The sequence below is a fragment of the Lissotriton vulgaris genome, chromosome 2_1 (genome assembly GCF_964263255.1).
Source record: "Lissotriton vulgaris chromosome 2_1, aLisVul1.2, whole genome shotgun sequence".
NCBI classification, from domain to species: Eukaryota; Metazoa; Chordata; class Amphibia; order Caudata; family Salamandridae; genus Lissotriton; species Lissotriton vulgaris.
The window spans coordinates 627,530,108-627,554,522 of NC_141687.1; the positions used below are offsets into that span (position 1 = coordinate 627,530,108).

At 43.9% G+C, this 24,415-nt stretch overlaps 1 protein-coding gene across 1 annotated transcript in view; it reads right to left on the bottom strand.

The window, feature by feature from the left end:
* The window catches only part of HPCAL4 (hippocalcin like 4), a 122,521-nt gene extending 98,339 nt beyond the window's left edge, over positions 1-24,182 (bottom strand). Inside the window, exon 1 of the mRNA XM_086955755.1 lies at positions 23,680-24,182. The gene's annotated coding sequence lies outside the window, so the exon portion shown is untranslated. The remainder of the gene's footprint in view (positions 1-23,679) is intronic.
* Between the last annotated feature and the right edge of the window lie 233 nt (positions 24,183-24,415).

Here is a 24,415-nt window from a genome sequence, read left to right on the forward strand (position 1 = left end):
TTTGTTCGGGTGCGTCACCTACACCAAAACCCTTGCCCACTACAGTATAACAAAGTTTCTGCCTAGAGGCTTTAGCACAGTGTAATAACATTCCACCATTTACACATACTGCCCTTTATAATTGCTATTCACAGTAAGTCAGGCCTACCAGTTTTGTCACTACTTATCATTATAAACAGAACTGATCCAAGTGAACCGATAAGGCCTATACACTTTAACAGTCTTGACACTACATGTGCTGTACTTGTACTGTACGACCTTTGACCCTGCTTGCAGGCAGGTCGCCCCTACACCGCCACTCGTCACCTGTTGACCGGCTGATTCCTGTGCCCCTGCTGCCGCCTCCTGGTCCCTGGGCTTCCCTCGCCCTGGGCGCCAGTTCTTCCCCCCGGCCCCCACCGCTCCCGTCCCAGCCCTCCCGCAGCTGCCTCCCTGCGGCCCGCCCCCCAGCACACCCATTGGCCTCCCCGCTCCCGCCTCCCAGCTGCTCCTCCCTCCCAGGCCTCCTGAACTACAGGCCGAGTGATGGCAGTGGGAGCGACCTTTGACCCTGCTTGCAGGCAGGTCGCCCCCACACCGCCACTCGTCACCCGTTGACCGGCTGATTCCTGTACCCCTGCTGCCGCCTCCTGGTCCCTGGGCTTCCCTCACCCTGCGCGCCAGTTCTTCCCCCTGCCCTCCACCGCTCCGGTCCCAGCCTTCTCGCTGCTGCCTCCCTGCGGCCCCGCCCCCCAGCACACCCATTGGCCTCCCCGCTCCCGCCTCCCAGCTGCTCTTCCCTCCCAGGCCTCCTGAAATACAGGCCGAGTGACGGCAGTAGGAGCGACATTTGGCCTTGCTTGCAGGCAGGGCGCCCCCACACCGCCACTCGTCCCCTGTTGACCGGCTGATTCCTGTGCCCCTGCTGCCGCCTCCTGGTCCCTGGGCTTCCCTCGCCCTGCACACCAGTTCTACCCCCGCCCCCCACCGCTCCCGTCCCAGCCTTCCCGCCACTGCCTCCCTGTGGCCCCGCCCCCCAGCACACCCATTGGCCTCTCCGGTCCCGCCTCCCATCTGCTCCTCCCTTCCAAGCCTCCTCATATGCAGGCTGAGAAGCGGCCGCGTGCAGCGGCTGTGTCAAAGGCAAGCCCGTCTGCGCCCATCCACGCCTGGATGGCGCCCAGCGCCAGAACCTCTGCACCCCACGAACGCCACGACACCAGAATTCACTACGACGCCAGCAACATCTACGCACTCAACGTCGGCCGAAACCGCACCTGCTTCCAGGACACCCCAAAACGGACCCACGGACCATTCTCCTGCCGCACCTGCAGCTTCACCTGCAACAGAAACACCAAACCTCCAAGGACTGGACCCAACCACCCCCCCTGCATACTTCTTAACACCCGCTCCTTAGCAAACACACCGTCGAGCTCTGGGATCTGCTTGACACCTCCGCCCCAGAAGTGGCCTTCCTGACCGAGATCTGGTGGAACGACTCCTCGGCACCCGACATCGCCATAGCCATCCCGGACGGCTACAAGATCACCCACAGGGATCGCGCCAACGGAATCGGAGGAGGAATAGCCATCATCCACAAGTCAACCCTCAAAGTCGCCACCCACGCAGACAACACCCTCAACACCGCCAAACACTTGCACTTCCGGATCCACACCGACCCCAACACCACCCTCAGAGGAACACTCATCTACAGACCCCCCTGACCCCGGGCTCAGTTCAGCGACTCCATTGCTGACCTCCCCAGCACCCACACACTCGCCTCCAAGGACTACATCCTCCTCGGGGACCTGAACTTCCACCTCGAGAACAACAATGACGCCAACTCTGCCACCCTGATCGACAACCTCGTCAACCTCGGCCTCAGACAACTCGTCACCACACCCACCCACACCGCCGGCCATACGCTTTGCCTCCATCTTCTCCACAGGCTTCCACGTCACCTTCGACCACACCACCGAACTCCACTGGACCGATCGCCGCTGCATCCACTTCACCTTCAAGAAACCAACCAAGCACCATTGCACCCAACAGCTGCTCTGTCGCTGCTCGAGCAAAGTCACCGAAGACCAGCTGCTCACCTCCCTCACCAAGAACCCACCCACCGACCCCACCAACTCTGACATCCAACAAAGGTCTACTGAAGTGTGCACTGGCAACTACCAGGCATATACAGTTACAAAATTACCAAAATGTACACAATTACAGTTAGCAAAACAATATAAAATCCCTCTCAATACAGCCTAACAAGAATCATCACAGTGAAAACCCCAGGGCTTGTAAGAGTGGGTGACCAACAGTAAAACCCTCGCCTACTATGGTAATGTGTGAGATTACATGTAACAAAATACCGATCTAGAGCCTTTAACATAATGTGATAAAAGCTATCTTCAAAGGCCCTGGCTGTACCAAACACTTTCTCCAATAAATAGGCTACTGCCTGTTTTCATAACTTTTCATGATAAGTAGATTAGAACTAATGCACTTTGCATAATGCTTCTCAGTGCACGAATCAGGTTTCTAGATTGTCACCATAAGCAATTCTGGCCTACTGCTCTGGAGGCATAGCAAGGGTATTTACAGAGCAAATCTTATATTTATCCATGGTTTGTCAACATGAGTAACAATATCAAAATACTTGCTTATTATTCTAATCTGTAAAATTCTATGAAACAAAATACTATCTGTAGGATTTAAAATAGAGTAATACCTGGACAACCATAAATGCCTATTGACTTTAACATATGCTGTTTAGAGTAAATATGTAAATCCTTCTGCCTTTATTGTAACATCCTATAATAAACAGATCAGGCATATAGCCATGATCATTGGCTTGTCACCATAACCAACTCAGTTCTGCGGTATCCAGTATAAGCCTTGCCTAAGCCAAGAAGTCAAATACAAGCGCTTCTTTTAGTGGAAGTACACAAACTCAATCCAAGCAAATCCCATACTCAAAGGAACAATCATGTGGGTGGAGCCTAAATCCTTCTCTAAGTAGTTCTTTGAAAGCTCTTTTTAGTTGATCACATGAAGTAGATTGACAGCTGAGGTGTTAAGCCAGACCTTAAAAAGCATGTAGATTAGTGTCGCTCTGGCACCCCATACTGCTCTGAAACACACAACTGCCCTCTGAAGTCTAAAGTTAATGATGGAAAGGAAAGGGGTGGGTGCTGGGACAGGAAAACAGCAATGCATTCCTCATGCCAGTTCTCCTCCCATCTGTGCTGCTACCAGGGAATAATAAACACCATAAATTATCTACTTTTATAAGACACTTTATCTGCACTAGAGTGCCATGTATGCCCCTGAAAAGTCAAACCCACTTCTGCTGTCTAAGTGTCATACTTCTTGCCGGTTCTCATGCTAGCTTCCTGTGCACCAGTTCTCCTGTCCAGCTTGCCCGCAGTCCGCTACCCTATGTTGCCTGTATACTTGCTGTCCCTCTGTTTATGCCTCCTCTGCTCATTTCTTGCTCTGTTTTGCCTTTTCTGCTCTTTTTTCTGCCCTTTTTTGCCTTTTTCTGCTTGTTTTTCTGCCCTCTTTTTTGGCCTTTACTTCTCTGTATTGCCTTTTCTGCTCGTTTTTCTGTCCTCTGTTTTTCCTTTTTCTGTGCGTTGTTCTGCCCTCTGTTTGACATTTGGTGCTCCTTTTTCTACCTTCTGTTTTGCCCTCTTCTGCCCTGTTTTGCCTTTTCTGTAAATTTTTCTGCCCTCTATTTTGCCTTTTCTGCAAATTTTCTACCCCCGTTTTACCCTCTTCTGCTCTGTTTTGCCTTTTCTGCTAGTTTTTCTGCCCACTGTTTTGTCTATTTCTGCTTGCTTCTTCCATCTTTCCGCCGGTTCCCTCCCCTCAACACCCAGCACCCCACCCTGCCCAGATCCTCATGCCAGCTAGCCCTACAACAGTTCGCCTGCCCAACTTGCTCTCAGTCCACTTCCCTTTAGTGCTTGTTTACCTGTGCCTCCTGTGCACGTTTCTTGCTCTGTCTTGCCTTTTCTGCTTGTTTTTCTACCCTCTGTTGTGCCTTTTCTGTTTGTTTTTCTACCCTCTGCGATGCTCTCTTATACTCTGTTTTGCCGTTTCTGCTAGTTTTCTACTTGCTTTGCCTTTCTGCTCATTTTTCTGTCCTCGGTTTTGCCTTTTCTGCTTGTTTTTCTGCCTCTGTTTGACCATTTCTGCTAATTTTTCTGCCCTCTGTTTTGACCTCTTTTGCTCTGTTTTGTGTTTTCTGCTTGTTTTTCTGCTCGAGTAAAAAGATAAGTGTTTCAATTGTGAGGTAGCGGAAGATTTTGCAAGAGTGTGCAGGAGGCACATGGCTTCCCAAGTGAAATGGCCTACAGCATTGTTTTGCCTTTTTCTACTTGTTTCTTTTCTCTTTCTGCTGTTTCCACCCTGCGCCCAGATACCCCAAGGGTGACAGTGCCACGCTCTACCAATGCTGATTGATTGATTTGTAAATCCTCCTTAAAAAGCCATATTGCTGGCTCAGGCAGCTGGATAAACAAACAAAATAATTAGGGGAAACATTTTTTTTACATGAAACACACAACTTCTGCCCAATCAAAACAAGCATTTCTTTTCACCAGCATGTGGGTGGAGCCAAAGCCCCTCGGTAGTATTGCTCAAAACTCTTTTTTTAGGTTGATCACGAATGTCTGACAAAATATCGAAATCAAAAATATCGAAATACAAAAATATCGCAACAAAAATATCGAAGTCAAAAATATAGGAATCCTATCCCTAACAAGGTAAGTACAAAAATATCGAAAAAATAATATCGTAGTACAAAAATATCGAAATTAAAAATATCGTTTTTTTAAATGTATTAATAATAATGTAAAAATAATTATAAAATACATATAATGTTACAAATATTAAATAAAAATATTAAAACATAATTAAAAAATTTAAACTAATACATATACATTTAAAATAAATTAAAAACTTAATAATTTAATGTAATTTTATATTTTTTAATTTCATTTAATTTATTTAATTTACATTTATTTTATTTTTACCCTGTACGACTGTACCCCAAAAATCCAAAACTGACCCTGAACCCTAAAAATACCCCTTTACCCAAAAACTGAAAACTGACCCTGAACCCTAAAAATACCCCTTTACCCAAAAACTGAAAACTGACCCTGAACCCTAAAAATACCCCTTTACCCATGAACTGAAAACTGACCCAGAACCCTAAAAATACCACTTTACCCATGAACTGAAAACTGACCCTGAACCCTAAAAATACCCCTGTACCAATGAACTGAAAACTGACCCTGAACCCTAAAAATACCCCTGTACCCAAAAGTAATTAATATTATTTAATTACCAATTAATTATTAATTAACAATAACAATAAAGTAAATATATTAGCACATTTGCTGTAATTAATTTAATGTAATAATTAATATTATTTTGCACAATTAATTAATTAAGAATAACAACAAATTATATATAAAAAAATTACTATAATTAATGTAATTAAATAATTAATAATAATTAATTACCAACTAATTAATAATTATAAATATGTAAAAAATTATAATAATTAATAAACTAATTAATAGAAATTAATTACCAATTAATTATTAATTAAAATATGTACAAACATATATCAATTAATTAATTATTATTAAATTACTTCCCACCCTATTCCCCTATAAACCCATAACCCGCTACAGAACATATTTATCAATTAATAAATTAATTAAAAATAATTAAAAATTAATTCTCAATTAATTAATTAATAATTCCTACTAATTAATAATTAATTTAACATAATTAAATTACTTCCCACCCTATTCCCCAATAAACCCACAACCCGCTACAGTAGTAAAAGACAATATTTAATAAAATAACATTAAAAATAAATAATAAAACATAATAAATGCAATATAATATACACTAAATTTATTTAAAAATTGATATTAGTAACATCAAAGTTATTAATTTCGATATTATTAACATCGATATTTACAACTTCGATATTACTGATATCATACCAATATCGATATTTAGACTGTCGATATTACTTACCTTCGATATATTTGTATATCGATATTTAAACTTCGATATTTTTGCATATCGATATTTAAAAATCGATATTTTGTCTGTGTACCGTTGATCACACAAGGTATGGTGAAATGTGCTTTATCAATCCAAACCTAAAAAAGGACTTCGAATCTGCAAAGATACCATCCGACTGGAGGTCAAACAATTACCGCAACGGTCAGTTCATATGGATGTCCAGCTGACGTGCTAGGGCAAAGCAAGTCTCCTGAATGCACCTGCAACATGTCACTCCAGGGAGGAATCGTAACACATCTCAACGCTGCTTCAGGAAAGATTGCAAAGTCGGCATTCGAGTGTCCTCACTCAGGTTATGGTGCATTACCCCAGCAGCCTTCTAGTTTATCATTGCACACTCAGAAATCAGATCCTTAAAGAACTAAGAGGGGGCTGGAGACGACGTGTTGATGTTATATTCAGTTTTATTATCTATAGTTGCATTCTGAACAACATAATTTCATAGGGGGTGTACCAATCACTTGTGCTAGATGTCAATAGCTCCTTGTGCTGTTTGCTGGGCCGGATGGCAACTCTGCTCATCTGAAGAAAGTCCCATTTTGTTTTTATGGTCTGGCTTGACAGTGCAGATGTCGCTAGACAATTATATGAGCATCTCCAGAGATGGGCTTTGGATCACCCAAACGTTGGAAGCCAGGAGTGCTTGTTTTGATTGGGCATAAGATGTGTGCTTCCACCAAAAAAGCTTCTTTCCTCCATGCAGCTGTGATTATTTTGTTTATTTAGGCAGTTGCCTAACATTGAACTTTCAGGGGCCATACATGTCACTAGAATGCTATTAAAGTGTTGTAACAACTAGATAATGTATGCTGCTTTTCTCTAGCAGCAGCAGAGAGGAAGATGGCAGTCATTAACCTACATGGGTTTTTACAACTATCATCTGACCTTCCAACCTACACCAATACTATTCCACAGTTCTTTGGATCACATGCATCAAAGTAAGTAATTGCGATTCCTAAATACCTTTTTTTAAGGAATGGCAATTTAGGAAACGCAATTCCTTATGCATGTAGGAATCGCAAAAAAAATTGCTATTCCTACACATTCCTTAATTGTGGCTCGCAAATTGCGAATCGCAATTAAGGAATAGCTTCCCATTCACTTCTATGGGCCTAGAGGCCTATAGGAATGAATGGGAATTGCATGCGCAATTTGCGAGTACCAAATAGGTACTCACAAATTGCGAATGCAATTTCAAAGGTGCAAGGGTGCCAAAAGGACACCCTGATGCACCCCTGATATTGTCATGTGACCACATGTTGCGCACATACATGCCCCAATAGCTTTTGTGTGTGTCACATGGAACTTTGAAAAATGCACTTTAGTGCATTTTTCAAAGTTTTCGCAAATTACCATTAACTTTTAATTGATGGTAATTTGCAATCCCTAATTGCGAAATCGCAATTTAAAATTGCATCAGGCATTGCATTTAGGGAATTGCAATTTGCAATTCCCTAAATGCATTTGCAATTTAAGTAATCGCAAATTTTGCGATGAATTAAAATGCGAATTAGCATTTGGGTTGATGTATCCCAAATGCAAAAAGATCAGTCGCAAAGAGGCAGAATCAGCCAATCTGCTCCTTTGCGACCGGTATTTAGAATGATGCTTGTGCCCCTTTGTTTCTAAACAAATGTATATATATGTATTCTCATGCTAGTAACCTCTGATGTTTTATATTACCATACAACATTCCTTACAGGCCAGACCTGTTGGCATTGCTAGTGCTTGCATAACTGTAAGTTCTGCAGAGGCTTTTATGGTGACAGCTCTCCACGCATTTCTGCCTGACCCGGGGAACCAATAATGAAATGGGAGGAGTGCAGAGAGTATTTTATTAGCTATATTTCCAGCTTAGAGGTTAAGGAATTCACTTCACTCCCGACCGTTAAGAAAAAAGAAAATCCTTTTGCAGATCATAAGACTGGAAGCTCTCAGACTGTACAACCAGATGGAAAAAACAGAAGACCTGCAGAACAGACAACTAGTTTTAAGAATGCTTTACATGATTGGACACATTCTGTGGTTTCTGTGGGAGCTGCTACAGACAGGTACATTTTTTCAGTGGAAATCGGGTGTTTCAGTGTCTGCGGAGGAATAGGTTTCCACTCGGAAACAATTGGAGATCACTTGTAAGTTTAGTCTGTTACACGACAAATTGATTAGTGACCGAATTGTTATGCACTCAAATAATGCTCACATAGAGCAGAAACTGTGAGTCAATGGAGACTCTTCTTTAAAGAATATTATTCCTATAATTAAAAAAGGAGAACTTTTTTTAACACAATGTGCAAAGGTAGAACAGTAGTTAATGAGTAAGTGAATAATATTTCAGAGGGAAACTTTCTCAGAGGAATAAAGACAACATGCTTGTCCCAAATAGAAGGAAGGACACGGATAGTGGATTTTCTGGGAACAAATTCACCAAGTCCAGAAAAATGAGTACGAGCTGTTGCAAATGTGGAAATAAATAACATTTGGACAGTGAGAAATCTTGTCTCGATTAAAAAGAAAAGTGTTTCGATTGTGAGGTAGCGGGAGATTTTGCAAGAGTGTGCAGAAAGAGGCACATGGCTTCCCAAGTGAAATGGCCTGCAGCGATGTCTGGGGACTGCAAAGTCGATATTCTAGATTCAAATATGCACAGTCTAGTAATATGCAAATTTAAGGATGTGATTGGGAAAGAATCAGAGTCTCAGATATACATCCTGAAAGTTTCACTGGTGAACTGATTACACTGCTGGGATATGGGACTTCTTTTGAAGTCAAAGAAAGGGAGGCCCAGAGGAAACTGTATGAGCAAAAAATGGACCAACTGTTCTTTAATGACTTGTGCACGATTACTTGACATTATCTTGGATCCAAATAGCAGTGATCAAGTTTTGCTCATGAGAGTTGATGGAGGATTTGCGAATATTGTATTTGGGAGCTGTTCGAAGATTGATAGGGTTCTCAAACAATTTCACACTTATTGAAGTAGCAACAGCAGTTGCTCTCCAGCCAAGAAATATTTTGGTAAGCATCAAGCATAAAGTTGAGAGGGAACTGGAAAACTGAAAAAAGCCAGCATTCTTGAAGGTATGAAAACTACGGAATGGCTTTCTTCTTTGGTTGTGGCCAGACAGGCCAATGGCAGCATTAGATTGTGCATAGATTTAAGAGATTTGAATAAAAATATTTCAATTGATACATTTCCATCACCTAAGATTCATGAGCTTCTGGCCATGACCAAATAGATCAAGACGTTTTCCACCATCTACAGAGTACCACCAGGTACCTTTACATTAAAACAGCAAATATTTAGGTACTTTCATTACCCCCTTACAGTGCTATCATTGGTCTGCAATCGGTTTGGTTTGACCTCTGCAGCAGCTGTAGTTTAAAGACTCATGTACCCGTTGCTAAGAAATTGTAAGGGCATTGTTTTTTTCAAGATGAAATCTTTGTCATAGAAGACAAGGCAAGATCATGATTCATGGTTAAGGACGGTGTTGTGATTAACAGGAAAAAAGGGATAACTGCAGAATGTAAATTTACTATGCAATCTGTTTCCTACTTGGGACATGAGGTGGGTGAAGAAAGGATCATGCCGAAGAAAAAATTGGTGGATGCTGTTAGGCATGATCCAGCCCGATGAAGGTGTAGGATTTTTCTTTAGGCAGCCAGAATTTTATGAAACATTTATTAGTACTACTGTTAAAACAATAATAAATGTTTGAGTGGAGTCATATTCTTCAAGATTGTCTTTGAGTGAATAGAAGAAGATATGTGTAAACCAACACTGCTTCAGGGTTTTGATCCTGATGCTATGTAAGTGTTGGCCATGGACACCGGTGGGAGAAGTCTCTGAACTATGTTATCACAAGGTGAACTGGATGGTAATGAAATCAGTGTATATTTCGCTTTACGCCCTCTCTCTCTCGTGTTTGCTCTCTCCCACTGAAGGGCATTACACTGTCACCAAACGAGAACTGCTAGCTTGCATCTGGGAAATGGAGCACTTCAGGGAACACTAGTGGAGTTCTGAGTTCATCCTCAGAATGGACCATAGTGGGTGGCAGGTTTGTATGTCCGTTTTATTAGTGCTCCGGTGCAAACAAGTCACAAGTTCTCTTTCGACCCCATTGATTCCCATACCACATCCTGATTCACCTTGGGAGTCTTTGGGGATTGATATTTAAGTCCGATTTCTGAAAAGGAAGTGTGTCTAAATATGTGATTGCCCTATTGGATTTCTTTTTTAAATGGCCCGAGATTTGTGTGGTAAAACACTCTAGATTCCAATGATGTATGAAACTCATGGATGGTGTTTTTCAAAAGGAAGGGCTCCCCAAGTCTATTATCAGTGACAGTGAGGCTCAATTCAAGTCGGGAGTGTTGGAAATTATTTTTTTTTCTTTTCGCCAACAGGAGCGCTTCTTTTTTTGACCATTCTGGAACTGGTGCTGTGAGTTTTTCAACAGGGTGACAAAGGGTGTGCTACAGAGGGCTATCAAAAAGGAAATGTTGGGTACTGGAAAGCTAAAAAAAGAATGAATTGGGCGTATCATGTGACTACCACTTTAACTGGGCTCTATCCCTCCAAAAATATGAAATTACGGGAACCTTTCATTAAAGATATTAGTTGAATTTTTTTAATGGCCTATGGATGTGATAAGGAATGATATCAAGGACGCTCAAGATCAGTACAAACAGAATTATGGATTGCAATTCTAATTTACTAAGCTGAGTGATGGTAGGGTGTGGTGCTTTAGCAAGTTGTCTAGATGTTCTGTTGATATGATTGGGAGGAGCATGCAGAGATTTGTGATGTCCTATGGTGGTGGCTGGAAGATGTGGGAGGGTGTGCCTGAAGATGATTCTTGTCAGGATGATCTAGTCACTGCAGGTGGAGAATCAAGTTGTGATGCAAGTGTCTCTGGAGCAGGTGAGCATACTGTTGGAGTCCACCAAATTGGAGAATACTTGTTTGCATGAGAACACAGGAATGTGCGTCACTAAAGCAAGGCACGGGGTTTCAGTCCCAAAAATGTTTAATGAGTATTTTATTGAGTGATGCACTTGTTTCGGCCCTCCGAAATTTGTATAATTACCGTTCATATTCTTGTGTTATCACATTTTTTTTCTGTTGTTGGTTCTCTGTAATTGTTCATACTATTTTCGGCCTTAAGTGTAATGAGGAAACAATGTGTAGAAACAAATTCTGCCTGCGCAGATGCCTGTAATGCGAGCTTGTTAAGTGTGCTTTGATTCAAGATAACAATGGCGTTCTGCCAATATTGCTGCCTGAGTCTGTTAGCTTTGGAGCCCTTGGAGTGTAGCTGTTGTTCGAAGGGTGTCAAGAATAAACTTCTGGACATTGCGCCTTGCCTCCTGGTATCATTATACACTACACCTATAGGTCCAGCCTGAAGACCATGGTGCTAAGGAGGATGAGCATATCTTTACAGCCAGATCCTGGCTGTACTCCTCTATACAGCCAGGCCTGGGAAGCCCACCCAACATGAACACTGCAGGCAAGTTCTTCGCAGGATTAGAAAGATAGACCTGCCCATCAAGGCATAAAAGTACAATAATGCTCTCCGTGAGGTGGATTTGTGTGGACATATTAAAGGTTATTTTAGTTTGACATTTGTTAAGCAAATTTCAAAGCCATGTCTGCATGGCCGGCATGTGTATCTTCACAATAGCTATAGGAGAGGTTCCCTGGGTTCTACTTGGAGCAACAGAAATTGCGAGCAGAGCTCTGACACAAGCCCTTTGGTTTTCACATGATGGCTCCCCCAAAGACCCAGAAAAATCCTTCCTTGTTCATGTGGTGGCTTTTGACCTGGGAGTGCTGGGCAGTACTGACCAAGGTGGGTGAATTGGAAACATTCATATACCTACGTCATTGTGAATTTAATGCATGTCTGTGGGTTTGTAATCAAAATGTGCATGCTAGAGTATTTATAATGCATGGATTAGGAACGGATCACACAAGAACGAGTTATAACTATGGATGGCTTACCCTAATAGCCCCTAGCTTTACCCCTTGGTCCCATTAGGCTCCATTATCTTGCACTCTGGAGCCCTTTGAAGGAAGAACTGATACGGATTGTGTTCTGACCATGTGTATGGACCCTGTAATCTTCAGGTGCACACTGGGAAAATACAGTTTCATTTTCTGTTTCAGTGGCCTTTTCTGAATGGACATAAGAGTCAAGGAGAAGGGGTCCGTACACCACTAAATAGGAATGCACATAAATAGGGTAAACTCTGGGAAGTCCTGGGAGAAAGTACATAATATGTAGGCAGATTTACAACAGGTCTATTTTTCTGCACTCGTGAATGGCGTGAGCAGACAAGGGACTTGCTTAATTTGTGTACCATCTAGATTATTGAGCCTCTGGAACCCATGCACATCTGGGTCCAGTGTACAGTTTCTACGGGTAGGAGTACCCAGCATGAAATATACTAAGCCCCATTATGCCAACATTTATTTGGTAGATGAACAAAACAGGGTCTTGACTCCTACCCCAGCAAGGCTAAGCCAAATATATGTAATAAACAACACAAATGCCAATACTGGATTTTACTCTCTAAATTTTGTTATAACCCATATGAACAAAACATACCGGTCCGTTTACTATAACGTCACTAGTTTATTTATTTATTTGTTTCACTAGTCCGTATCTTTTTGCTTTTTTATCATCAGAAACATTTTTTGTGCATAAACAAAATATACAATTAAATACAATGTGTTATAATGACATACACTCTCTATCCATATTTACAACTCATCCAATCCAAACTTTTTGGCCAGTACATTCATCCTGCATTCATACAAACCCATACATACAACATAAATCCATAAGGTGTGGCCCTTTGTCAACAAAAGCGTTTTGCTTGTACAATTTATGTACCCTAATGTCCGTTTCAATGCAACAATGTTACACAAAAATGTTCAATTGGAACCCAGTCTCATGTTTTCCTGACATAGTCCTTCTAATCCTTATTATTGACACTGGGCCAGCTAAGGTCGACGCGTTTCGAACTCCCTGATTGCGGGGTTCTCCTCAGGACCATACAATTCTCAATCCTAATGGAATAGATATCCCTTTGGGGGGTCGTGTAGTGTGGTCACAGTGTTCTTGCTCACGCTGTGTAGTGTAGTCACAAAAATCTTGCTCACGAAGTGGTGGGCCCGGGGTACCCGGTATCAAGCGCGATTAGTCAAAGCCAAGCTTGAAGATTGCTGCCGGCGGTCGCTTTTTATGCGGTCCTGCGGGCAAAAAGCGGAGCAATCCGTTTGCCATCTGCTCAGATGTGTTTACTTGATTTGTGTGGTTTAACATGATGGAAAAGTAACATTTCTGCATTTGTAGTGGAAGTGAAAAGGTTTGCGAGGAAGAAATTCCCCTAAAAAACTTAAGATATCTTGTGTGCAGTATGAATTGTTAGTAAAGCAAATTCTGTCATGTGGTCAAAGGCACAGGAGCGTTTGTAGCACACTCAAGGTTACCAGATGGCTCAGTGACAACCACCTCAGCAGGAATGAGAAAACTGCAGAGACAGATACCATAAAAAGAACCACCTCAGTAAGATTAAGAAAGAAGGCAGAGATCAGGCAGCATCTGAGGAACCATCTCAGTAAAAAAGAAAAAAGAACAGCTGTGACTGCCCCCTTCTGATGAATTGTTTGAGGAAGTCGCACAGCAACAGAGATTGGGACACTGCTTATAGAACATCTCAGACTCAGAACTTCAATGGCCGGTCATTTGCATGATTTGCAACCATTTTAGCAAGAACTTGAACTGCAGGGACTGGACATTACAAGGAACTAGAAAAAACTGAAAAAATGGCAAAGACTGGGTACCACCCCATCTTGCTTAGGAACCGCAAAGAGGGAAGAAGCTTCTCTTCTAGACTTGGAACCAAAAGACTAGGCACTGCCTAAAGAAACATCTCATCCAGAGCTAAAGCGCAAAGAGGGGGGTCTGTCTAAGGAAATATCTTTGGAAGAATCGGAATTGAAGACATAAGGAGCCATTAAAGGTACCATCAAAGCTGGCAGAGACTGGATACAACTTAAGGAATATCTGAACGAGAAAAAGGGAAAGGTGCAACTATGAACCACTTGAGGAACATGCAGAGCCGGAATCTAAAGTACAGAGATGGGAAACCACTTATGGGACTATCTTTTCCAGACCTCGAACGGCCCAGACTGGACACTGATTGAGATGGTTCCTAAGGCAGAGTCAGAACTGGGGAGCTGTGGTACCAAAAGAGGAACCATCCCAGCGTCAATCTGAACTATGGGCACTGAATATCACCGGGAGAACCTTCTAAGTCAGAATTAGAACTACAGAGGCCAGGCACAATACGGGGAACCATTTATGAATTAGAACTGCAGAGATCAGGCACAACCCGAGGAATGGTTTGAGCCGGAATTAGAACTTCAGAGACCAGAATCAACATGAAGAACCATCTTATCTAGAATCAAACCTGGGGCACCTGACAGCACAGGAGACACCGCACAGTGTGAGGAGCTATCTGACCCAGAATGAGAATAGAGGCAGAGACACAGAACATCTCAAAGAACCATCTAAGCTAGTAATAAAATGGCAGAGAATGGACTCTCCTTAAAGTACTATATAAGACAGATCAAAAAAGTGGTAGAGATTGGATATTGACTGAGGACATGTAAGGTAAATTGATACTTGCATAGCGCACTTCTCACCCGCAAGGGTCTCAAGGCGCTTTTACGAATACCGCTGTGGAACCCGTCCTGGCTTTCCCTGTGAGGCGTCCACTCCTGGGCACCCCCAGGGTGTAGGCCAGGCATCCTTAGCGTTGTGGGGGCCGTTGTGGAGATTAAGCAAGCTATTGCCCAGAGTTTCAGAGTGGGACTCTATGATTGGAATAGGCACCGATTCAAGAATTATCAGGTCCGTGGAATTTTGAGCCCAAGACCCGATGAGGCGGGGAATTGAACTCTGGTCCCGGGCTAGACCTCTGCATCAGGGTCTGGCGCTCTAACCATTGAGCCACACTTCTCCACTAAGGTGGAATTAAAACACCAGAAATATGATGCTGCTCTGACAGACAGACATGGAGTATTTTCCCACATTGCATTACATCTGCGAATAATCGTTCTGCCTGCAGCGCAGCAGCATCAGTATTCTTCCATCTTCTGGGAGTGGGTGGTCTCCCTGAGTATCTAAAGGGACCAGGTGGCAGCTAGCATGCTTAGTAATCCCTGCACATTAATGCCTCCACTCCAGGGGGACACATTGAACGAGTAACACCTACTTATAAGGAGACAGCATTCCTAAATGATACTGCAAATCCAGGCGACACCCCTGCTCAAGTGCCCCTTGCACTTTGCTAGTGAGGACATGCTTTTGCCTGACTGTGAGTACATCTGCCCTTGAACAAGGAGAACTGTGGGCTAATGTGCCTGGTGCTTGAATGTTGTGCAGCAAAATTGAATCTGCCAAAGTCGCAGAACTTTACTGTGCTGCCAGCCACCTTCGTTGTGGAAATGTCTGCGCCTGCAGTACAGAGAATGACTGATGATGGTCAGAAGTCTCAGAGGTCAGAAGGGAACTGATTTGGAACAAATTCTATGAGATTACATCTGACATATTCTCATGTCCTAGTGAGCAAATAATCTAGGAGACCTTTTGATGCGATTCATTGTCTGCTTAAAACAACTCCTGAATTTAGTAATACCGAGACTCTTTATATAGAATGCAACAACTGTTCATTATTTACAGGAAATTCCTCCGCCAGAACCAGATCCGATTGCAAAATTTGGTTCTGGTTAAGAGGAACAAGTGTGGTTTCAGGTCAGATGAGGGGGGAGGACATATATATTTGGTTCTAGTTCTAAAAATTAAACAAAAGAGGCATGGCTTCAGAGAAAAAAGCAGGCTTGGCTTTGATCGGGTTCTGTTCACAGGATGTGCTGTTCAAATACAATTGAAGGATCTGCCCGTGAATTACATTTTCATTTGCAGGGATTTGGGGTTCTGTCCACATGCTCCCAAAAACCCTTCAGCAAAATCCTTTAAGCCCATTCAATAGCAACAACGAGCTAGAAAATTATGGATTAATTCCACCCATCACTTTTTGAACTGACTTAGTGATTCTTTGGATACAATGGCACTTTAGATGGTGCCAGATTTCTGAGCTGGTTCCCCGGTGTGCCTGGTCCTTCTGTCAATGGATAGGAAACTGCTGACAACAATTTTGTGCTAGAAAAATGGGAAAAATACCGCAGAACAATGGGTACCACCCTATACAACATCGAAATGGTCACATCCAACTGTAGTTAATGAGTCCGAATCGGAACAGCTGCATTTTACACTAGCAATGTACATTGTGGTGTCCCCCAAAGGTTATACCTTTACTGCCTCGTATTCAATATCTATGTACACCCACAACCTCAGTCTCTCAATTACTATCAAGTAAACTTACAAATGAATGTATAGAACACCCAAATTCACTTCCAGCTCAACAACAATACTTACATCGCCTTGTACTTGGAACATGTCCCCCACTGGTTAAAGGAAATCTACCCTGCTTGAACAGAACCAAAACTGAGATCATAGTTATGGAAAAAAAGAGAGCCTATCTCACTACCATCTGGCTTTCAGGATTTGGGACCAAACCTTCCACCACTCCCAAAGCCAGGAACTAGAGGTTACTCTTCGTCTCGGAATTGTCATTCTGCTCAAAACCTAACAAAGCGGTGAAAGAGATCAATTTCAAGCTCACCCTACTCAGCAAAATACTCCCATTACTCCATAGTGAACACCGCGTGGAACGGAACAGAGTCCCAACATTTCCATTCTGGAATACTGTAACATAATTTATACAGGCCTCCCCACAGGCTACTAGACTATGCAGATTACAAAACCAGGCAGTCTTAATGTAACTAAATTTACGTAAGTGAGGGTGGTGGGGCATTAAAGTACTCCGTTAGCTACAAGTCGAAGAAAGGATCAAACTCAACGTTCTCTGTGCCATCAAGAAAGCTTACAAGGAAGAAGGACGAAGACATTTGCATATCTGCTAACTTGAACCTGCATCATTCCGTCAAGTGTATAAAACATGGAGACATGTGGCTAGGAATACAAGGTCCAACACTTTAGAATGTTGCCAGCCCCACAATAAGATCTAAAACGAATCACATCCGCTTCAGAAAACTCGTAAAAACGGAACTACTTAAAGTTGCTCTTAAATAGTCCTTTCAGGAACAAGCGACTGAAAAAACATCCATAAGGGCACACACATTGCCTGACTGGATGCCTTCTATCTCTAGATCACTTATTCTTCAAATTGGACATTACCCATAAGCACTTTGCGCTTTAAAGTAAGCTAAGGTTTATTCACAGCACACTAAAAAAAACTTAAATAAATAAACTAATGCCTAAATAGATACATACATAAACAAAAAGGAGGGTATGCCCAGGCATGGGTCCATTGCATGTTGTTCCACACGTTGCACCTCACTTATGGGACCCAATTAAGTTCAAACTGGTCTGGGGTTGCTTGGTTCCTATCCAAAGGGTACCTGGAATGTCAATTCTGATGGGGCTGATCCAACTGAAGCTGGACCAAGACTGATTAGTGGGGAATTCACTCTGTAGAGGCATAGAGGGAAAAATAGTGATGGATTGAAAGACAGTTCAAATGATTGTCAGTAGCTAAAACGTTTGCAAGTATTCCAACTGCTACTCTAGTGTTTCAGTGGACCTGTGGTACTATATTATTGTAGCCCCTTTTGATCCAAACCTCTTAGTGTACCTTATTAATATGCCTTTCAAATAATTTGTAGAATTCCAGAATCAAATGCACTGACAATCCATTTCCATACTGTGCCACAAATAAATTCTGGCCCTTGCAGTTGTCAGATAAACAAATAATATATTCTGGAGGCAGACAAGGATTGTTTCAGTTGGAATCGGTCAGACAGGTTGGCACTGGAAGCCTCCATGTTTGCTTGATCACTCTCTCTCTCTCTCTCTCTCTCTTTGGATGCAGGCAACATGGATGGGCAAGGTGGCCATTTAAGAAGCACTTCATTTGAACTTTGTTTTATGGATACCCTTTTCATGACTTCAGTTTCATATTAGTTGAAATGTTAGTTTCAGTCCTGTGCCTTGTACATCTTTGCATTTAACTCCTCATAAAAAGTCCAGTTTAGCTTTGCCTAGCACATAGATTCTGGTGTCAAAGATAGCCCTCCTAGATGTGATCCCCATTCCTCTTTCACCTCCATGTGTTTTTATTTGTCCTGTCCCTAGTCCTTAATTCATTTTCCTTTCTACAGCCACTTTGCCCGAGGCCAACTTCATTTTTTTCAAGAGAGCTCTTTTGATGGACATCTCTTCGCGAGTATGCACTTAACCTCGTAAGATAGCACATCTGTCTTCTCTAACAAATTGGACTAACAATCACTCTGGTACAGTGACCATGTTTAAGGCTGAAGGTCCTTGCATGATACGAGAAACTACGATTTGCTGCCCTTATTCAACATTTTCCCAGCCTGTCCTAGGTTGCCCCTGTTATTGGCAGTCTGCAAGTCGATGAGAGCGCACAAGAGTTTTATGAGTACCACTAGCAAAGAACCAGGGTTTGCTGGCCAGGAAGACGCTGAGAGAGTACGCCCATATATGATGAAGTGACAGCTGAACTACTCCCCAGTACCAGGCTCTGGGGACACTTGTGACACTTGAGAGTCTAACAAGGGGGTACTCCTTTTTACCTGTACCTCCTGGTGACAGAGTTCACCAATTCTATACATATAAAATCTATTTACTCCCCACTAACTGGGCTCTTCACTTTCCTCTACATAGATGCACTGTATTATGTGTCTGGAGGTCAGAACCTGTAAGTATGGTAAACTTTGCAAGGACATACTGCATGCATAAGGTACAAAGTGTCATGTAACACATAAGGCAATTCCTGCATCTTTTGACCATTGAGGCTCTGCCCTGGGTGGCGCCTTGGAGATACCATGGCAGTTCAATGGTTTGGTTTCAGGCTGAAATATATAACACTTTCAGCCCTGATCCCTCACTCAGCACTAAGGACTAATCTAAACTGACAGAACAATCCGAGCAGATCTGTTACCATATCAGCCTGGCTACAGATACCCCCTACTCAGGGTGTAAACTGGTGTTGGGTACAATCCTCATCTTGTGCTATCCGTTGCATGCCCCTGACACTGTCAGACTATATTTTGACCAATTGTGCCTGTATTGCCCCTCTCATGTGAAAGCCTTTGCAGTCTGGGTTATGAGTTTTAAACCGTACAACCCAACTTGATTGGAAGTGGGAATGCGGACTCCAAGCCCCAGTGTAGTTGTGACTTAGGGAGAACCTTTGCTGCACCAGCACAGATGTACACCAGCCCAGGATAAAGACTCTGTAAGCTACGGTGTTACCCAGGGCTGGGAACAAGCCTAGAACCCTGGAGGAAACTCGATGCTCTGATCTGCTTAGCTTCTTCTTCTTTAACAGAGAGCTAACCCTGGATGAGGATTACAAGGAACGAAGCCCAGTTGACTGAAGTCTGTGAGGAGGCCTTCTCACAGAATAGCGCTGCCCCGGAGCCACAAAGACTTTGTTAGCCAGCTGGACGAAACTGACTGAAAGATATTTTCTTAGAAAAAAGTTTGACGGCCTCTCTGGGAAAATACATGGTGGACTAATTTTCTAAAGAAAAACGGGATACTAATAAGCATGGGAGAATTTTGCGAATCTGGCGTTCGCGAATTTGCGTATTTGCGAACTCGCAATCTGCAAAATCCGTGAATTCTCGCGAATTTGCGTATTTTTTTTGTGTGTTTGCAAGGGTTTCTGCCAGTTCGCGAGGGTTTGGTGCCAGTTCGCAATTGCGAACTTAATTGTCGGCTCGCAACGGTCGCAACTATGTTGTTTCTACGTCTGGTTCATCATCACAGGTTCCCAGCACCCTCTGTTTCACCACTGCCACCCTCTGTTTCACCCATGCCACCCTCTGGTACATCAATGCCACCCTCTGGTTCATCATCACTGTAGATTATGGGGGGGGGGAAAGCAAGCACACCTGCCCTGCTTCAACTGACATGAATTAATTTGGGGTTGGTTTATTAATGTGTCACTGTTTTAAAATTCCAGCCTGGCACCTGCTTCCTTATCTGTAATTTGCTTTCTGTTGCAGTGCAATTTTTTTTCCAGGACCTTTGTGGCCTACTTGTAGCTATTCTATGAGCCTGCTGTGAGGGTCAGAGCAGGGTCATACAATTGTTGCAACTAGCAACTGAACTCTGGAGGGGCCCCAGTCAGGAAGCACTACAGGGAATGGTTACTATTACTAATGATGAGTTTGAACTTTTGCACCTGCTGAGTGCTTTCAGTTTTGCAAAAATCATTTTTCTGCAGAACAGCAACTGTAATGCCCCAAACAAACTTACTTATGAAAGTTGATTTCTAATCCAAAAGGGATCCAAAGAGAGTCAAAAGGCCTCAAATACAAAAAAGTGCAGGCAAATGTCAACCTGAGGAGTTATTCTGATAAAAATCATCATTTTCAGAAGGCCTATGCTGCTTGCTAGTGGATTTCTTGTGCAGAATTGCAAATTTTGTAATTTCGCGAGTGCGAGATTGTTGCTGCCCGCCGCACCTACATGTTCGCAATTGCGAACTCTCGGGATGCGTCGCCAAACTCCAGCGGGATCCCGCAGCAAGATCCAAAATGGCGCAGCACTCGCAAAATATCGAGAAAAACAACTCGGCAAACGCTGAATGACGGTAAGTGAACGCCGCAAAATTGTATCACCAAGAAAAAAAAATCCGCTGCGTGCGAATTTGTGGATTTTGCGGGAAATTCGCGAATCTCGCGGATTGCGAATTTACCGAAAATCCGCAAAATCCGCGAGCGGAACGGATTTTCCGCCCATGCTTAGATACTAACCCTAAAATTCGTACCCTACTTGCTCCTGGGAAATAATCCATCTATCCAAAGATTGGCCCACGTTTCTGAGGTGCCTTGCCATATGAAGATTTCAACAGCGATCGACATACAAAGATTCTACCTACATAAACAGCATACCAAATATCAGTGTAACTTTTTCCCAGCAGTACCCCCGTTTAACCTCTGACCTTGAAAAACAGCTGGGGAAGTAAAACGTCTCAAACTGAATTGTATTCAATGCATTCTTTGTCACCATCCCAGTTGATAGGGCACCATAACTATAAAAATTGGGCTAGTCCCTTTGGACAACCCAGAAAATCACATCAGCTTTATGTGGGCTGGAATCCAGTTCACATTTGGGTGGTGGATATTTGGGTGCTTAAAACAATTTGTGTTTAGTGTCAAATTGTTGGTAGATTCTCAGCTACATGTGTTCCAACCCACTGAATTGCCCTCTTTGCACCCAGAGGGTCTGAGAAACTAGAACACAGGGCAGATGCATCTCACTATAGGGTACACAGCTGCACTGTATCTGGCAAAAGGTTACAATTAAGGTTCAACAGATACTCTGCGTTTTAATCTTCTCGAACTCCGGCACACCCTCAGAGGTCAGGTTTCTGCTTGAAGACCATTTCTGACCTTATTTCAGCACAGGAGTTCCATGTCCAAAGAGCGAAAATGCAGCCATTCGGGAATAGGACCAGCTGCTTTCATCTGAAAATAACTAGACATCAGCCTCCTTGACAAAATCAGGGGGTGAGCCATGTAAGGTAGCTTTACCCCTGTCGGCTACCTGCCAAACCTGACCTCTAATGTTACTGTTACATTGACGTTATACTACTAGTGTGGACTGCAAATGTGCATTGCCTAACAAGCCACAAAAAAAAAATGGGCTACGTGACTGCCATTAAAAGTCTGCATTCTGGCAAAAATAGCATAACACAGATACATTCTGTTTCATTTATCTGCAACAGCCATCAATGCGGTTCCTTTAAGTGTGGGCGCAGAATGCTCGATAGCTTTTTCTAGGTTGATGAAACCGATGTGACGCTCAGAAAAAACAGAAAAAACGTGTACGGGTGCAGCAACAATTGCAAGACCAACACACTAGTTAGTGAGAGTACTCTGTTGCAAAATCAAAAACAGCATGAAAGACAAGATTGAGGGCAGTTTACAAAGGGAATTGCAATACATGAAGTAACAGAATACCGATTAAGTCAAAATATTGCAGTGCATATTAATTTAAACAGTGGAGAACTGATGTCATGTCTCCCAACCGGAAACTCTTTCATCATCCTGCCACCAGCCCCCAACCACCAGGCAATGCAAAATATGCGGTAAAAATCTAGGACACACATTAATGCAAGTTTCCTATTATGCTCCCATGACAAATGTAAACTGAATTTTTCTTTAACCAGAAATCTCAACTGATTAATTCTAAACAGCGGACTTTCGTGTTTTTACAAGTCAAATATAATTTGTTCACAATAGGACAACCTGCATTTCACTCACCTTCTCTTGCACTAATCTACGGCTGTTTACATAGCACCTGGCACTGAGCGAACTTCTGAGCACTACAGTATTTTGGTAGACCTGTAAAGTGGATCAGAAAGTGATAATCTGCCTATGAGCAATGGATGTATTCAAACGGGGGCAGGATGGGCTAGAACTGTGATCTGGAACCAGTCAGCAAAATGACTGCCAGCCTCCATCTCCTAGCAACTGAAAACACGCTGGCCTACTGCAGAGGGCACCCTTACAAGATGCAATTAATGATGTCTGTGTACCCATCATTCCCCCCAAACTGTGAAATCATTTCCTTCTCGAAATAAGTAAGACCTCTGCCTCCGCTCTTTTTTCCATTCTGGGGGCGGTAAATCTATGGAAGACCCCCAAATCGCTCAAAAACATGCGTTTTTCTGTAAGTAAGAATGGTTCCTCCCATATAGTGTGGGTGGTGCATGCTATGGAACAGAGCGTCAACAAGCGTTACCTCAGCAAGGCTGGGGGCAGGGGACCAGTGGAGTGCCAGGGCAATAAAAGGAAGAAGTGAAGGCCAATTACCAACACGAAGCAGTGGGGTCGAGAATGAAGGGCAATGGATGGAGAAGAGCTTGTTTGTGTAGGGGGGGCAGGGAATGTGGAATGCGGGTAGGAGAGGGAATCAGTGAATGCGGCGGGGCAGTGGACTGGAAGGTCTGTAAAGGTAGGGAACGGGCAGGGTGGGCAGTGAATAGATCTTATGATCGGGAGGGGGGCAGTAAATTGAGGAAGTTGCCCTGGAAGGGGGAACGGACACAGGCAGTGAGTGTTACAGGTTGCGGTGGGACCGAAGGAAGGGGTGGCAGTGTAAGGGAGGGGATCGGCTTGGATAGATGGTGGCGAACTGGTTGAGTGGGTAATGGGAAGGACAGTAAATGGGGGGTCAGAAGTAAACGAGGAGAGACGAGGGGCAAGTAAAGAAAATGAGCAGTGGCCATGGGGTAGTTAAAGCAAAGGGGCAATAGATGCGAAGTGAAATCAGTGGACACAGGGACCGTCGGGGAGTGGTCGGGGAGGGGTCAGGGGCCGAGGAGGGTGGCATAAAGGAGATGGAGCAGCAAAGGCGGGTGGAAGGCAGGTGACCACAGACCTCTTACCTTGATCCTATCTGCTGTAATGTATGGTCAGGCTCTTCGCTCCTTGCGCACGGGGTGTGGGCCCCCCAGGGGGTCGCACCTGCTCGACACCTCACTCTCTTTCAGCCTCGATGTGGCCGTGCCTCGGTGTCTCAGCGCCTCAATGCCTCTGTGCCGCAAGATCTCTATGCCTCGACGCCTCACAGCTCCCGCACCTGACAGTCTCTGCAGCTCGCGCTCTGTGACTCGCCTCTGCACCTGACAACCTCTGCGCCTCGATGCCTCTCTAACTCTGCCTTCGCTGCAGCACTTCAGCTCTACGCCTCGACACCTCAACCTGAGCGCCCTGTACACTTGAGCCTCCTGCGTCTCGATGCCGTAGTCTGCGCGCCCCCACACTGCAGCCTCTGTGCCTAGCTCTTCTGCACCTCGCTGCCTCCGTGCCTGCACCCTCAACACCTCGCTGGCTCGCGCAGGACCCGCCGCTCCTGCTGCTGCTGCCGCCGCTCGCGCGTCTCCTGTGAAGAGTGTGCGCGTGCAGCGCGCTCGCGCCGCGCTCGGCCCCTAGCACTAACGCACGTGCCCTCTGTAGTTGGAAGGGGTGCGCAGCGCAGGTGCCGTATGGCGAAGGCCTAGGGCACCCCCTTCATTCTTGAAGCACTCTTCCAGTCGTGCCCTCCTACAGTACTATTGCCACTCTGGGGTCGAACGAAGCTCCAAGGGGGGCAAGTGGGCGACAATGAGTGAGGATCACCAG